The sequence below is a fragment of the Schistocerca piceifrons genome, chromosome 1 (assembly GCF_021461385.2).
Source record: "Schistocerca piceifrons isolate TAMUIC-IGC-003096 chromosome 1, iqSchPice1.1, whole genome shotgun sequence".
Taxonomy (NCBI): domain Eukaryota; kingdom Metazoa; phylum Arthropoda; class Insecta; order Orthoptera; family Acrididae; genus Schistocerca; species Schistocerca piceifrons.
This window is the reverse complement of record NC_060138.1, coordinates 234081674-234094355: the sequence shown is the minus strand read 5'-3', so window position 1 is coordinate 234094355 and position 12682 is coordinate 234081674. Positions and strand designations below refer to the sequence as shown.

At 44.4% G+C, this 12682-nt stretch overlaps 1 pseudogene; it reads left to right on the top strand.

The window, feature by feature from the left end:
* Positions 1-11451: 11451 nt before the first annotated feature.
* On the top strand, positions 11452-11988 carry LOC124803689 (annotated as a pseudogene).
* The last annotated feature ends 694 nt before the right edge of the window (positions 11989-12682 follow it).

Here is a 12682-nt window from a genome sequence, read left to right as displayed (position 1 = left end):
GTGTAAGTTGGCGTATGTCAAAGTATCTTATGTAAATGACCATATCTCTTGACCTCATTGACATAGAGGCTAACTTTTATTACAACGCCAAGGTACCATAGACCTTAGTATGTGAAACCGATTTCAATTTGCCATATCTGAACGTTCCTGAGAAAAAGAAAACGGTCTTAAGAGAAGGACAGACAGACGCAAATTTCATGATTCTTGTGTAACGGGAAGTACTGTGTAGGTTTTCATGAGTGAGTTTGCAAGTATCGAAATTTCTGCCACAAGAAAATGTCTGCCATAAGTAACTGTATCTTTTGATAGCTTTGACTTAGAAGCTTCAACTTCTTACAACGCCAAGAGATCATAGGCTTAATATGACAGAAATTTCAATTTGATACATTTACCCGTCCGGAGGAAAGGGGTCTTGAAAAGTCGGACGGAAGGACAGAAAGGCAGACAGGGAGACAACAGACTGATCCTAACACAGGACAAAAAAGTAGTCACCTCAAGAAACGTCACGCTAGTACCACGTAACACCGCTTCTAACCTTGATATTAGTGAGGAATAGAGTACATAAATATCTTCTGGAATCAGTCGTTGGTGATTAGACACCGTAGAGCTACAAAATTATGGGGGTATTCGTACTTCTGTTCACTTGCAGTTCTTAAATAAACCCAGATATTTTATACAGGAATTACATTGTGTGCCAAGGCTGATTTTAAGGACCACTCGAGAACAATAAGATGACTATTCATCATACCAGGAACATACACAGATACGACAAAAGACATGGGATAGCGATATCCACATATACTCATTGCTGTTTATCGCATGCACAAGGTATAAAAGAACAGTACATTGGCGGAGCTGCCGTTTGTACTCAGGTCGTCAATGTGAACAGGTTTCCGACATCTTTATGGCTGCAGACTTTGAACGCAGCATGATAGTTGGAGCTAGACGTGTGGGACATTCGGTTTCAGAAATCGTAAGGCAATTCAGTATTCTGAAATCTACAGGGTCAAGAGCGTGTCGAAAATACTGCATTTCAGGCAGTACCTCTCAGCACCGACAACCCAGTGGCTGACGGCCTTCACTTAACGACCTAGAGCAGCGCTCTTTGCGTAGAGTTGTCAGTGCTAACATACATGCAACACAGTGTATAATAATCGAATAAACCAATGTGGGACGTACAACTAACGTATACGTTAGGACAGGGCGCCGAGATATGGCGTTAATGGGCTTTGGCAGCAGACGACCGATGCGAGTGTCGTTGCTAACAACACAACATCGTCTGCAGCGCCACTCCTCGGCTCGTGACCGTACCGGTTGGAACCTAGACGAATGGAAAACAGTGTCCTGGTCAGATCGGATTGCAGTCAGTAAGAGCTAATGTTAGGTTCGAGTATGGCGCAGACATCACGAAGCCATGGACCCAGTCTGTCAACAAGGCAGTGTGCAAGGTCTTGGTGGCTCCATGATGATATGAGTTGTGGTTACATGGAATCGACTGTGTCCTTTGGTCCAACTGAATCGTTCATTGACTGGAAATGGTTTTGTGTTCCGTTATGTGGAGACAATTTGTAGCCATTCATAGACTTCGTGTTCCCATGATAATGTGCCATCTCACAAGACCGCAAGTGTTCATGGTTTCGCCGGCCGGAGTGGCCGAGCGGTTGAAGGCGCTACAGTCTGGAACCGAACGAACGCTACGGTCGCAGGTTCGAATCCTGCCTCGGGCATGGATGTGTGTGATGTCCTTAGGTTAGTTAGGTTTAAGTAGTTCTAAGTTCTAGGGGACTTATGACCACAGCAGTTGAGTCCCATAGTGCTCAGAGCCATTTGAACGATTTTGTTCATGGTTTAAAGAACATTCTGAACAATTAAAGCGAATGATTTGGCCATCAAGACCACTCAGCATGAATCCCATAGAACATATGTGGGACATAATCGAGAGATCATTTTGTACACAAAGTCCTGCACTGGCAACACTTCCGCAATCGTGGGCGGCTATATTGGCAGCAGGGCACAATATTTCTGCAGGACACGTCCAACGACTTGTTGAGTCCATGTGACGTCGAGTTGCTGCACTACGCCATTGAAAAAGAGATCTGAACCGACGTTAATAGGTATCCCATTGCTTTTGTCTTCTCAGTGTATGCGTGCAGCTTTGTGATCTCGGCTGCTGTTATCTTGAAGACAGAAGCGTTAACAATTTACTTATCACAGAGATGAAGAAAGGGCAACACTTGCTCAACGATAAAGTTGAAATAAACATCCTGGTTTATGTTGATGCCTACTTGCGTGAGCAGTCCCGAATAACAGTACCAATAACACCCCAAAAACGTCATGAAACCATCTGCATCATTTGAAAAGAGGCGAAATCGTGTCTTGTACCACACTACATGCTTTCAGTCACTCGTCCAGTTTTAGTGTTGTTCATATTGAACACGTGCAACTCAAGGTGACGCATTATGCAATAGTCTCTGGCGAAGTAACCGATCTCAAATATCCACTGCTTGCGATTCCCTTCGCAATTTCGGTCAGAAACTAGTCAGTGCGGACTGAATTCGTCGACAGGAGATTCATGTTGGGGCTGAGACCGATTGTCATCGACAATGCGTGATACTTGACTCCGGTTCCTATCGGTTTGGAAGTTTGGATTATTTTAGGACCACTGTTCTGAAGCCGCGTTACAAAAAAGACGAAACATAAGCACACCGCCAAAAGGTTGTCACCTCAGGAGGCACCACGCTAATACCGTGTAACACCGCTGGCGGAGTTGATAATGACCTTTATTTGGCGAGGAGCGGATTCCACAAGTTTCTTCGTGTATCCCATATCCATGTGAAGCTAGTTGGTGATTAGATCCCGTAAAGTTACCAAATTATGGGCATGGTGATTACTACTGTTCACTCGCAGTTCTTGAAAGTCCCAGATATTTTCTGATCGGGTGATGTAGAGGGACAGTTGAGACGCGATAGGGTACTCGAGTGTCCGTTACACCAGAAACGTATGCGTCCAGCTCTGTGGTGTAGCTGTCGTCAGAATGCAAGATGAGTGTGTCAACAGTATACTTTTCGTGAATATGTAGAGTAAAGGTCAACACTTGTCCATCTACAATGCTGAAATAAACATCATGGTTCACGTTCACGTAAATCTGGGGGGGGGGGGGGGGGGGGAGGATCCAAGTTGTGATGCGGCAAACCCCACAGAACATCATGAACTGCGCTCCCCACATGCGGAGGGTTTAACACTTCTGTGGGATGGCGGTGCACTAGACGACTTTGGTCATTAAAAAAGAGGCAAAATCGTGTCCCTTTGGACCACATTACTCGTGTCTAGTCAACTGTACAGTTTCTATGGTTTTTGGCCCACCTCCATGTTCTGTTGTGAACAGTGACCTCTGCGTGATACTCGACTCCAAATACCCATTGTTTCCTGTTCCCTTTGCAATGTTCGCTCAGAAAGTCGTTGAGATTAAGATCTATTCACTGACACAAGCAATTTTTTTTCTTGTTGGGAACGAATTGTCACCGACAAGGAGTGAAACTCGTTTCCAGTTCCTGCCGCTTAGGACCTTCCCAGGACTACTGATCTCACGCCATGTTATATGGCAGCGAGTGGTACACCATTCCTAGTAGACGAGTTCGACAGTCAGCTTTGATTCAACAACAAATCGGACAACTTTGTGTACTGTATCGACTTGGGCACGTCCAAACACGACAGATGTGTATTCTCTTCCTGACACGTATCCACCTTGACTCACCTTACTGCCATGATCACATACTATGGATTGGCAAATACAAATCATTTCACTTTCATAATTACGTGATAGGGCATGTGACCACATGGTACCAGTCCCGCCTCGCCTACAGCGTCAAGAATCGATCAGCGAGCTCTCATAAATGGTGACTAATAGTGTGTCCATTGACCATTCGCAGAGAATACCGACTGCTACAGGAGTGTTGTTTCGAGTTATATCTTACATCTTGCAGCATCTTATCTCCTATCTCTTCTTCATCAATCTCCTTTTTTCCATAATATTATCTTCAAGTAGGCATTCATGTCATAGTGCTTCTACATATTCCTTTCACACTTCAGTCTTCTCTTGTTTGTTTATTATTGGCTTGTACCTGGGTTCTTGATATTCATACACCTATATTTCGTTTTTCCAAACGTTCTAATATTCCTACAGGCGGCATCTGTACCTACAATAATCTTACCTCATTCCACTGCTTTGCATTTCTTCTCCAGCCAGGAAGCTTTGCTGTTTTGCGCCTTCTGCCTGTATTTCCTTTCTACTTGCTTCATTTGCTGCATTTTTATATTTTCTCCATTCGTCAGTTAAATTTAATATCTCATGTGTTATTTAATGAGTTCTGCTGGACTCTGTGGCTCTTTGACCGTCTACTGGCTTCACGAATTCGCCTCTGAAAGTGACACATTCTTCTTTTATTTTATTCGTTTTCCCTGTTTCACTTAATCGTCACTCAATACTCTATGAACGACCTCTGTTTCTTTCAGCTTAGGCAGGCACCATCTCCATAATTTTCTATTATTCTGTAATGTCTACGTTTTGAATGTGCAGTTCATAACCAATAAATTATGTCGTTGTGGACATCTGCTCGTGTAAGTATTTTGCAATTTAAAATCTGATATCAAAATCTCTATCTTACCTTTATGTAATCTCCCTTAAACATTCTGGTCTCCCACGTCTGTTCCAGGTACAAAACCTTTTTTTCGTCATTCTTAAGACAAACTCTAACACCAATTAAATTTCGCTCCTTGACAAAATCTTACCACGAGGCTTCTTCTTTCACCGCTTTCCCCCTGTCCATGTACTCCTGCCATTTTCCATTCTCTTCCTTTCCCTACTATACTCGTAGAATTCCAGTCTACAAAACAATTAAATTATCTCAATAATTTATTTTAGTTCATCATACATACTTGCAATCTCTTCATCATCTGGAGCGCTAGTAGCCGTATGGATATATCGATTCTATCCATTGCTCTTTTTAATTCTAGAACATACCAACCCGGTTAAGTGATCTAATATTCCATATTTCGACCCGCAGAACGCAAGTTTTGTTTTTCCTGATGATGACATCTCCACCCGAGTGGAGGACCACGTTACCTCTAGAATATTTTACCCAAGACGATGTTATCATCACGAAGCAAAACATTAGAGCTACATACCCTTAGGAAGTATGACATCTGAAGTTTCCCCCTCCTTTCAGCCTTTCGTAGCACCAACACAGCGAGGTTCTGTTGGCCAATGCTACAAGGCCATATCATAGAAACAGTCTTGGGAAGTTAACTCGACAACCCACACGCAATGGAAGCATAACAGGCCTGACAGTATGGACAATGTCATTATACAAAAAGGAATTAGTCATCATGACATCACAGGGCAATAGTTACTGAAGTTAATAAATCCATCAAGAAGGAGAGTTTTTATGCTGAAGTGTCCTACTTACCTAATGTACGGGCGGAGTGGCCGAGCGGTTATAGGCGCTACAGTCTGGAGCCGCGCAATCGCTACGGTCGCAGGTTCGAATCCTGCCTCGGGCATGGATGTGTGTGATGTCCTTAGGTTAGTTAGGTTTAAGTAGTTCTAAGTTCTAGGGGACTGATGACGTCAGAAGTTAAGTCCCATAGTGCTCAGAGCCATTTCATTTAATTCCAATATGGCGAACGTAGAGGCATTAAGGGCAAAGTTTAAGCTGGTTTCAAATGGCGCTCTGGAGAAGTACGTAGCAAATGTGTGGAACGAAGACGGAAACATCCAACGTGATTTAATAACAAAATTCGAAAAATTCTGAGGAGATAGACTGTTGCACCCTAGGTTCAAAAAAGAAAACGTTAGCAGAAATTCGTGCTTCTTTAGAAAGATCGAGGCCGAAGCTTGGAAGTTCCACCGTCATACGTTATCTGACGTTCTTGCAGAGAACCTGAGGAAATTCTGGTCCTACACAAAATCACTAAGCGAACAGAAGGGTTCTGTTCTATCACTGGTCGAAGAGTCTGATGTGGCAATAGTAGACAGCAAAAATAAAGTTGAAGTTTTAAATTTCGCGTTTAAAGAAATCCTTCACGAAAGAAGATCGTACGTACATGCCATCGTTTGACCGTTGCACAGACTCCCATTTGGAGGACATAGATACAGACATCTCTGGGATCGTGAAACAACTGAAAGAGTTGAAAGCAAATCAGTCGCCAGGTCCGAATGGAACTGCAATGCGATTTGATAGGGAGTACTCTACAGCATTGGTCCCTTACTCAGCTTGCATCTATCACAAATCCCTCGTCCAGTGCAAGGTCCCAAGCGACTGGGAAAAAGCACAGGTGATCTTCAGCATATTCTGAGCTCGAAAATAGTAAGTTTAGTTGCAACAGAAAAACTTCTTGGCATGGATTTACCATTTAGAAAGCGTCGGTTGTTGGCGACTCAGCTTACCCTTCCACCGCTCCACACCCTGCAAAGCATGGACGACACGCACCAGGCCGACTCTTAGCTTTCCCGAAATCCTTTAACACAGTGTCCCGCTGCAGAGTGGTCAGAGCATGCGGAGTAGCTTCCCAGATGCGAGCGTGGCTCGACGTTTTCTTAGGTAATACAACACAGTAAGTTGCCCTTGACTGTTAGTGTTCATCAAAGACAAGGGTGGCGTCAAGAGTACTCCATGGAAGTCTTACAGGACCACTCTTATTCTTTATATACGTAAACGACCTGACAGACGGGACAATCAGCAATAACCAACTGTTTGTTGGTGTTACTGGAGTGTATGGAAAAGTGTTGTCAGCGAGAGACTGTAAGACGATACCGGATGATTTGGACAGAATTTCTATTTGGTATATTGAATATCAACCTGGTCTAAGTGTAGAAAAAGTAAGTTAATGACGAGAAGTAGTAAAAACAATCCTCTAATGTTCGAATACAGTATTAGCGGTCTGCTACTTGAAAAAGGCAACTCGATTAGATATCTAGGCGTATCGTAGCGTGGCGATATGAAATGGAATGAGCACGCAAGGTCGCTAGTAGGGAAGGCAAAAGGTCGACTTCGATTTATTGGGAGAGTTCTGGGAAAGTGTAGCTCATCGATAGAGTACAACGCGCAGAGAGCAGTAATGTATTCTTGTTTGCTGCTCGACTGTTTGGGGCCCTGACCAGGTCGTATGACACTGAAGCAATTCATAGACGTGCTGACAGATTTGTTACCGATAGGTTCCATCAACACGCGAGTACTAGCGTGATAAATGCTATTTCAGTCTTTCTCGGCGTATTCCACTGATGAATTCTTCTCGAGTTATCAGCCGAGTGGTCGCGTCGTGTTGTCGCAACGTTTCAATGAGTTTCGTACCCATCATCTTCTGGCGAAGTGACTACTTGAAACGTTGCGACAAGACGACGCCACCACTTTACTAGCATGATGTTTCGATAACTCAAATTGGAACCCCCCGTGTGAAGACTACGTACTTTCGCGAAACACTATTGAGAAAGTTTAGAGAACTGGTGATAGTACTGAAGTTAATAAAGCCATCAAGAAGGAGAGTGTTTATGCTGGAAAGATTCGATACCCAGTTCTTAGCATCCTGCTTACCTAATGTATGGGCATCATTTAATTCCAGTATAATAAACGCAGAGGCATTATGGGCAAAGTTTAACCTGGCTTCAAATCCCGCTCTGGAGAAGTATGTACCAAATAGGCTCACTACAGTATTACTGCCGCCCACGTACATTTCGCGTAAGGAAATATACAATACCTAATTGGAGTGTGGTAGAATTTCTAATTACAAAAACTGAATTCAAACTTCAGTTTCAATGTTTTATTTATTACTTAAATTCACAAAAGGGCAGTTGGGTACAATAATTCGACATCACGAAATAATATTGGATAATAGCATACTTCTATTACGACAAACATTGATACAATTACTTATAAAACAACGGTGGCAAGATTGCACTATGAATAATAAATGAAAACGTACTGAATCTGAATAACAACCATGAAACTTACCGAATGAGGCTAGTGGGTACGATGTTATAAGAAGTCCCTGATACCACGTTTATCACAAAACGTCTGTAGTAAGCCAGGCGAAAGTTTAGAAAAATGAAATTATGATCACCGACTGAATGTAACCCACGTTGTGATCGCGCCAGAACTTCTACGCAGACTCAACAACCAGTTATACTATCTGCAATTGCATGACGTGCGTTTGCGCCACCAACGGAGCCGCAATCTTAAATTGCGTTGTCCTTCTGCCTGCGCCGTTCATCAGCGCGAAATTTTCTATATCCGGAATGTGCGCGGAAGCTACTAAATGAAAGCCAAATTGTAGACGACTTCACTCCCTGAGCGCCTACCGCGAAGTAGCCCACTTCATCTCTCTTCGCTTCTTCACTGCAGTGCTCGGTATTACAATTCCGAGCAACTCCAGCGTCAGTCAGAGGATACGCTACACAGCTTCCGCCGACGAGATTCCAATAACAACGTTACTGCCCCTCCCGACCGTAAATTTTTAGAATGACCCAGTCGGCGATGCACCGGCGCCAGAGAATCAAGCACCCAGAAATTTTCTCAGGCTCGGCTTCAAGGCTTCGTCTTCCACCTCCATGGAGCAGAAAACCCGGCATCGCCACAAAGTGGCTTCCCATGCAACACAGAAAGATGTAAACTCAAGAGATCGCTTTTCATCCAGCACTCCAGGACTACGCGCTCATAGAAAATACACTGCCGGAAACAAAATTAGTACGCCCATGTAGAGTTTTCCGATTCACTCAAGATTTATTGTTGCAGCAGTGTATGTCGAGTAAACGAAATGACAACATTTACAGATCAATAGCACACGCTGTTCCGAGGTACCAGGTATCGACCCACTCTGAAACACCCATATTAGTATCTGATGTAGTCTCCACGGGTGGCAATGCAGTAGCTAACTCTAGCATCCGGTCGATCGTACAGTGGACAAATACTGTCCAGGGATAAGTTATGCCGCACCTGCTCGACCTGTTCACGTAGTTCGGTAAGAGTTGTCGGCTGGCAAATCTGACGAGTCGTTTCTTGTCTCATCATAACCCGCACGTGCCAGACTGGAGGCGAGTCCAGAGATTGTGCTACACATGGAAGTTGCTGCACGTCTCACTTTCCTGGTCCAAGAACGGGAAAAGAAAGGGTCTAGAAACTTCTGTGCGTCTGAGCACTCGTCAGCGTAAAACGCCGAAGGTGAACGAGCGTTGTAGCTTACCGCACCCCAGGTGTGTTCGAACTCATTCTGCGAGACAGCGCTCACCTGGTTTACGTTGTACGCCCAAGCGACTTTCATTTGTTTCCAGGCAGAAACTGCTTTCATCTTCCAAGTGATCCTTTGACGGTACCAGTCGAGCCGTGCACGTAGATGCTGTGGCTTGAGTGGAAAACAGAAGTGGTTCGCCAAAGTTCGTGTTGAGATGTCTGCGCACACAAGGCTTCTTATCTGTGCTGTGGTAGTTGTACGATCAGCCACTGCTGACCTAACAATACTCGATCCCGGAGGGCGTCTGTGCTGTGTGGGAATCCAGAACAGCGTCTACTGGTGTGAGAGTGTTCACGTGGCCATTATCAGTACCCCTACTATCCTCCAGGTGGCATCTGCCTTCATAGGATCAAAATCTACGCCGGAATGTGAACTCGGAAAACACTAATTGGCTGACTGAAGTGAAATTATCGTTTTCTTCTACGTTTCTAGTCAGTCTGCCTGCCTCCACAACCACAAATCTCGTGTATGGCCAGAAAGTTGTCCTCATAGCGTTCCTTCTAGTGTCAGGTAAGGGACTGTCCGCATATCATTTGTCGTCTAGAGGTTGAAGCTCCTCCCCTCCCCCCCCCCCCTTCCATCATTTTTTTCCCCGCCTACCCTCTCTCTGCCTCCCTTCACCCCGCCCCCGAGTCCTTTTGCATTCCCCTCCTCTGCCTTTCCCCACTCCCTCTCACGTCTGCCCAGCCCCCCCCCCCCCCCTCTTATGAGTCATTATCCTCCATCGGCTCCTTCCCCACCCCCACTCCGCCCCCCCACTTCGTTTTCCTATCCTTCTCCCCTTTTCTTTCCCATCATCTGTCCAGGTTCCCCCCCCCCCCCCCCCCGTCGGCCCTTGGCTGTGGTGCTGTGGTGTGTCATAATTGTGCCAACTTTTTAGTGCGGTGTTCAAGTAAGTATTCAGTGTTGTGTGTCTTTCCAAAGTGTTTGGAACAGAAATCATGCTGTCGCTGGATGTGGTTTTTATATCTCTTGCGAACAGAAACAAGACTGTCGCTGTATTTTTAATTGTCTGTCTATTATTTTACTTGTCTGCTTCCTGTGTATTTTATTAACATTACCAACCCTTTCTTTATGTTTTAAGTTCCACAATTTACCAACATTTTACCATTTAAGTCACCGATTTTATCGCCTACTTTTATTATTTATTATCTTCATTTTTAAAACAAATTCTGCAGGCTGAAGAGCAGCGTACTAAGCTGCTTCCAGCCCGCCTCCTTTGGGGATGGGGAATCGAAACTCAATAAAGGAAGAAAAAAAAAAGGCTGAAGCTCCTAGGCTGATTTTAACCTATCCCCCTAACAGTTCACACAGCTACCCCGAACCTAGCTACTAAAAACATGCTCTGTAAGCACTGAAATGAGATGAAGTGAAACTGTGGATGGATCACAGATAAGTTGCGGTTACCTGTTACATTTGCGAACTCAACATGAGAGAGACCAAACTACCGTTTCTATGCTCATATAGAACCCAGCACAAACGTACAACTGTTAGTACTGCTATGTACTAATGCAGCTCAAATATCATTAGCAACGAAATAAAAATTTAATTAATTTTATATAATTAAAAGTGCCCCAGCTAACATTCAAGATTAAAAGAAGACAATATATTATTCGTTATGACACCTGTATAAATTAGAAACACTGTCACAGTGAGACTACAGTTCATTGAGCAAGAAACCACTCACCATATTTTTTATAATGGTTGCGTCATCAGAATTTTGTGGGAGGTTGGGTTGTTTGGGGGTAGAGTCCAAACTGCGAGGTCATCGGTCTCATCGGATTAGGGAAGGACAGGGAAGGTAGTCGACCGTGCCCTTTCATAGGAACCATCCCGGCATTTGCCTGGAGCGATTTAGGGAAATCACGGAAAACCTAAATCAGGATGGCCGGACGCGGGATTTAACCGTCGTCCTCCCGAATGCGAGTCCAGTGTGCTAACCACTGCACCACCTCGCTCGGTTTTGTGGGAGGACATGAGGGAATGAGAGGATATTTACAAATGTACTACAAGGGCAAATCAGACAGTCTTTTCTCCTTTTTTTTTAGCCAAATTACGCCCGTGAATGCGAAGCCAACATATCCTTTCGCAGCGTTGAACCTTTCTTGGTTCGTGTCGACCTTATTTACTGGTAGCACCGCCGAATTACGCTATTGTCAATTGTTAAAGATGGCGGTTGTACTTCACACGTCCACGGTGTTAGCGCAACGAAGTATGATTATGGAGCAAGGGAGGAACACCCACCTAAAGGGAAATGCAGCCCACGTATGGGGAAAACTGTTTCGCTTTGGGAACTGTGAGGTGGTGGTGGTGGTGTGAATTCTACAAAAATCATGAAGTCTTGCATGACAATGAGCGTCAAGGTGACCGCGTTCGTCGCTGACTGACAACATTTCCGGTATGGATGCAATGGTGAAAGCAGAACGACGTGTGCACGTCACGGTCATTTCCGAGGAGCTTGGCATATCATATGACACTGCTTATGACATCGTTCATGCGTCCTTAGTGTACTGGAAAGCTTCATGTCCGTGGGTGTCTAAGCAGTTGGATGATATGATGGAAAACAAGCGATTGGTAGCGTCACTGAATCAACTGGAACGGTACTCCAAGGAGGGTGAAGGTCTCCCAGACTTCATTGTTACTGGTGATGAAACGTGGATACTACATTTCACGCCGGAATCGAAGCATCAGAGCATGATGTGGAAACATCCGGATTCGCTGTGGAAAATAATAATAATAATAATAATAATAATAATAATACGCTCAGCGCCATCTGTTGGGAAAGTGATGTTAACGGCTTCCTGAGATAGCTGCGGATCGCTCCTGCTGGCTTTCATGCCACAACGTGCGACCATGACCGACACTTATTGTTCCTCATTGTCACGTCTGGAGGTCTGCCATCAGCAGAAAGCAGCGAGGGATTTTCGATGTGAACAACGTGATTCTGCTCAACGACAAAGCGACCGCTTGTGGCATTCACAACTGCCAAAAAGGTCTGGCCATTTCACTGGAAGATTCTTGACCACTCACCATAGATTCCAGACCTCGCCTATAGTGCTTTCCACGTTTTCCGACGGCTGACAGCGATTCACAAGTAACGAAAAGCCAAGACCCTAACCCGAAGGTAGTTCCATAGCCAGCCAGACGAATTATACCCCAGGGGCATCTCTAACACAGTGTTACTATGGGACAAATGTGTGAACTATTTGGGGACTATGTGGAAAAGCAGTATAAGGTACGTATAGGGATGTATATTTGTCATTACCTGAGTGTACCTTACCCTAGCTAATTAAAAAATAGGAGCAAAGACTTGCTGATTTGCCCTAGTAATTTACTTGGTCTCCACTACCATTGTTCAATTTGAGGATTTATTGACTTAGAATTACTTCCATCTAAAAAC